The following is a 5,557-nucleotide window of genomic DNA, read 5'->3' as shown; positions in this document are numbered from 1 at the left end:
TAGAGGTTGCAGTGAGCCAAGATCATGACACTGTACTCCAGCCTGGGCAACAGAGCAAGACTGTCTCAAAAAAAAAAAAAAAGGAAAAGAAAAGAAAACAGCAATGCCTCTGGCTCTTATCAATGGGGCCAAATTTGAGAATCAGCTTGCAGGACCCAAATCTGGATGGAGGAGCCAAAGATGGAAAGAGCTGGAGTCACCAAGAGTGACGGCTACATTGCAGTGGTGCTTCTCAGCTGCCTCTTGTCACTACAAAGGCCTATTTGTGGCTTTCCAGTGTACATCCAGGACAGGCAGGGGACAGGGACGACTGCCCATCCCCAGGCTCAGCAGACCCCTCTGAGGTCACTGAGGTGGGCCAGGTAGTGGAGTGAGTGAGAAGAGTGAGCCTTTCCCTAGGTTAGTGTGCCAGGGGTTCCAGACACAGGAGGGGTGCTTAAGCCCAGGCCTAAGAGATCTGGCAGCTCTCACTTCCTTCCTCTTGCCTATTCTTCATCCAGAGAGACCCTTGTGAAGAGGCCACATGGAGAGGGAGAAGCAGGGGACAGGGCGGCAGCGAGAACTGAGGCCCCCTTGGCAAACCGTTCCAGTCATCTCAGCCTGATCATCAGATCTGCGAGTGAACCAGCCAGCCTGGATGGCCCAGCCCCGGCGGACTTCATGTGGAGGAGGAATGAACTATTACCAGTGTCCCGACCACATTCCTGACCCAGTGAATCGTGAGAAATACTAAAATGGTTGTTTGTTACAGAGCAAGAGATAACGCAAACGGGGGCATTACCCGAGTGTGTTGGGTGGGTGCAGGGGGTGCGGTTCTGGGCTCAGGTGAGTCGCAGGCAGGAGGGTGGTGGAAGTTAGACTGGTGGCACTGTCAGGGCACAGGTGGAGGGAGGAGCCGCCACTTCTGCTGTCAGGGTGAAGGCGTTGAGGCTGACATTGGCATCAAGTTCCAGCACACTGGATTCTTTGGGTCCCACTGGTTTTGTCCCCCACCTCCTTGGCCAGCGTCTGAACAAGATTGACCCTGGGCTTAGAAGAGATTTTTGGAATCCACACATACAAGTGGGACGTAGAAATAGAGGTGGCTCCCGAAGCATTTTCCCTGGAGGCAACAGTGTTTGTGTGTGTGTATGTATATGAGTGCGTGTGTGTGTGTGTGTATGAGTGTGCATGTGAGTGTATATGCATAGGAGTGCATATGTGTGTGCATGTGTTTGTGTGTATGTGTATGAGTGCGTGTGTGTGTGTGTGCGTGCGTGTGTGCATGGTTGTATGTGTATGAGTGTATGTGCATGTGTGTGCATGTGTATGAATGTGTGTGTACGTGTGCATTTGTGTGCATATGTACGTGTGTGCATGTGTATGAATGTGTGTATACATGTGATTTGTGTGCATATGTACATGTGTGCATGTGTGTTTGTGTGTGCGTGTCATAGGAGAAGCCCTCCTGCAGTATCTGCTGCAATGAACACCGCATGCTCAGGGTGTCAGTCCTGGCTGAAGTTGATTTTTAAAGAGCGTTTAGTCTTCTACGTGGTGGAGTCATGTGATTGTTTCGGAAAGGCCGCAGCATGCAGAGGAACCAGCATAAGCTTTGAAACCAGGCAGACTTGGGCTCAAATTCCCCAGCCACTTGCAACCTGTGTGATCACGAGCAAGTTCCCTCACCTGGCTGAGGCTTGGTTTTCCCAGCTGTAAAGCAGAGAGACCTGCAGCATCCAGCTGTTGAGGTGGCTGGGAGTATGCAAGGCGAGGTCGATCATGTTGCACAGAGGAGACGCGGTAAGTGTAAGTTCTCTAACAGTCTGGTTAGAAATAAAATCTGTAGCATTACGCATTCCAGGTCTCAGCAAATGCAGAGCCAAATACGGTGTCCATTCATAGGCTGTTCGCTGTAGAAGTCTGATGCAATAGGTCTCTCTATCTGCAAGTGTTTTAGGTTGCACAGCATTTTGTAAGTTCCATGAGATTTATGTATTTCCAATGCCCCAAACACTGCTTGGCACACAGTGTGTGCTCAATAAATATTTGCTGAATAAAGGGAGGGTGTACGACCTAAACCCATTTTAAGGAGTAGCTCCTCAGTGGGCCAAAGATGAACAGACACTGTGGCGTTTTGAACTTCTGCTGTCCCTTTCTAGAAGCTTGTGCTTGGTAAGGGTGTAATAATCAGACATCCCAGGTTGTCTCACCCACATCCATCCTGTCTTTCTTCTCTGCTAATGGAACCCCCATTGGTCACAGCCAAGTGTAACAATCCCTTCTGTCTTCCTAGCTTCCTCTGCAGCCACAAATGGCCATGGAGCCCACTTTGGCCAATAAGATCTAAATAGAAGTTTGTGGGACATAGGATAGGGTTCTGGGAATGTATTTGCTTTCTTGGTAAACGGAGATACACAACTGCAATGGCCCTTCCTGCTTTCTTCCCTGAAGATGGATGTGATAGGTGGAGCAGGAGAAGCTGGCTTGCAACCATGAGGAAGAGGCTAAGAGAGCTGCAGAGAAGCTGGTCCTGAAGCTGAGTTGCAGACCTAATCCAACAACTGCCTCCCTTTGAACTTCTTTTTTTGTTTTTTGAGATAAGGTCTCACTCTGTTGCCCAGGCTGTAGTGCAGTAGTGCAATATCGGCTCACTGCAGTCTCCGCCTCCTGGGTTCAAGCAATTCTCCCACCTCAGCCTCCAGAGTAGCTGGGATTACAGGGCCATGCCACCATGCCTGGGTAATTTTTGCATTTTTAGTAGAAGGACTTCCTGGCCAAGTGCAGTGGCTTATGTCTGTAATCCCAGCACTTTAGGGGGCCGCGGTGGGCAGATGACCTGAAGCCAGGAGTTTGAGACCAGCCTGGCCAACATGGTGAAACTCTGTTTCTACTAAAAATACAAAAATTAACTGGGCATGGTGGCATGCACCTGTAATCCCAGCTACTCGGGAGGCTGAGGCATGAGAATTGCTTGAACCTGGGAGGCAGAGGTTGCAATGAGCCAAGATCGCACCACTGCACTCCAGCCTGGGTGACAGAGTGAAACTCCGTCTCAGAAAACAAACAAAAAACCACCAACAAAAACAAGTCCCCAAGTCAGTGCAGTCAAGATTTCTCTTTTATGTGGACAGTTGAGAGCCTAAATAATACACCAATTATCTGGTAAAAAACAATAAATCACCTATGCACAAAGCACAGAGGCTTAAAACCACTTCAGAGTCCCTAAGCATCATCGGTCAAATGGCGAACTAGTAGATTCAGACCTAGCACCTAGACTTCATAGAAGACTGTTTTATAAAGAAAGCAAATGACTCACAGGTCACCTGCTCACCTTCCCGGTAAATACAGGAAACCCCGCAGCATTCTGAAGGGTGAAGTGCCTCACTTTTCAGCACGGTCCTTGGACCAGCAGCATCAGCATCACCTGGGAGCATGTTAGAACTCGGGCCCCACCCCAGAATAACTGAATCAGAATCCGAAATTCAACATCCCCAGGCAATTCATGTGCACGTCAGAGTGGGACATCCTCTTCTCAGTGTTTTCAGCCTTAGCTAGAATTCCCTGGAGAGGTTTCAAAATATCCATGCCTGGTCCCCACCCTCAATCAACAGAAGATCAACATATCTGGGAGTAGGGTCCCCATGTCACTTTTAAAAGAAGTTCCAGTTGATTTCATTAGACAGTGAGGCTTAAGGAAGACCTAAGCCAGACTGTCCCACTTAACAGCTTGGTCACATTACTTCTTCTCTTTGGGCCTCAATTTGTCCACAAAATGGCCCCACAAAAGTGCTTGCTTCATGAGTTGTGAAGATGAGAACTGAGTGCTGTAGAGGACTTGGACGATACCTGGCATTGAGTGGTGCTCAACCGGTCGGGGTTCCCCAGCCTTGATGAGGGCAAGGATCACCACACAGGTTCCTGTCCCCTCTCCTGGGACCTCCCCTCCCCTTCACTGGCTCCACTGTCCACTTTGGGAAGGCTTGTTCTTTGCTTCGTTAACCCGTTCTAATACTGTGTCTTCTTTTCTAGTTGTTTGTAAACCCACTTCTCTCTCTTTTCTTGGTCAGATATACCAAGGAAACTGTTCCTGATCAAGTGAAGTAAGGCGCCTTATTAGATCACACTTGAGTCTACTAAGTATTGACCATTCCTCCTCTTCTCCTCCTCTTCCTCCTCCCCTCTTCCTTTCCTCCTCCTCCTCCCCTCTTCCTCCTCCTCCTCTTCCTCCTCCCCTCCTCCTCCTCCCCCCGCCTTCCCCTCCTCTCCCTCCTCATTCTCCTTCTCCTTCTTTCTTTCTTTTTCTCCTTCTTCCTTTCTTCTTCTTTCCTCGTCTTCTTCTACAGGGTCTTGCTTTGGAGTGCAGTGGTGTAATCAGAGCTCATTGCAGCCTTGAAATACTAGGCTCTAGTGATCCTCCTTTCCTAGCCTCCTGAGTAGCTGGGGCTTCAGGAATGCACCACTTCGCCTGGCTAATTTTTATTTGATTTAGATATGGGGTCTCACTATGTTGCCCAGGCTGGTCTCAAGCTCCTGGGCTCAAGTGATCCTCCCACCTCAGCCTCTTAAAGTGCTGGAATTCTTTATAGGTATGAGCCACCATGCCCAGCTAGCCATTCTTCTCAAACCATAATTGGTAAATGATTCATTGAAAAATATTCAACAAATTAAAAGCATTTGTTGGTGCACATAATTTACGTTGCTTACCTGCAAGGTTGAATGAGCACCCCGGGTAATTCTTATTAGGTAAATTTGAAAAACACAGCAAAAAATGTTAGTTCTCTTTCTCCCGATCCCCTTTTTGTACTTTATCTCTGCCACCCACAACTTTCTATTTTAGGAAATTTCAAACCTCAGAGAAGTAGTATAATGGACACCACATACTTTCACTAATATTCACCAAAATACATCTTACCTTATCTGTGTGCATGCTCTCTCTCCATACACACATGTGCATGTGCATGCGCGCACACACACACACTCACACACTCACTTTTAGTGACCCATTTGAAGGTAAACAGCAGATCATGACCTTCCTGGCTAAGTACTGGAGGATCACGTACTCCTGTTTGGCCAAACACCATCCTCACGTCCAAGAAGCTTTACATGGATTCAACAATGTCTTTTTTGTTTTTTTTTTGAGACCGAGTCTTGCTCTGTTGCCCAGTGGCACGATCTAAGCTCACTGCAACCTCCACCTCCCAAGTTCAAGCAATTCTCGTGCCTCAGCCTCCAGAGTAGCTGGGATTACAGGTATCCGCCACCAGGTCCAGCTAATTTTTGTGTTTTTAGTAGAGACGGGGTTTTGCCATGTTGCCCAGGCTGGTCTTGAACTCCTAGGCTCAAGCAATCCACCCACCTTGGCCTCCCAAAGTGCTGGAATTACAGGCGTGAGCCACTGTGCCCGACCAATGACGTCATCTTAAATACAGCCCATATTCAAATTTTCCCTCTCCTAAAATGTTCCTGATCACTTTTTTGGGGGTCTCACTCACTCACTCTTTTTTTTTTTTTTTTTGAGAAAGGATCTCACTCTGTCACCCAGGCTGGAGAGGAGTGGCTCGATCTCAGCTCACTG

Source organism: Colobus angolensis, unplaced genomic scaffold (assembly GCF_000951035.1).
Source record: "Colobus angolensis palliatus isolate OR3802 unplaced genomic scaffold, Cang.pa_1.0 Scaffold372, whole genome shotgun sequence".
In the NCBI taxonomy this organism is placed as follows: domain Eukaryota; kingdom Metazoa; phylum Chordata; class Mammalia; order Primates; family Cercopithecidae; genus Colobus; species Colobus angolensis.
The sequence above is the reverse complement of the archived record's forward strand: the minus strand, read 5'-3'. Positions refer to the sequence as shown.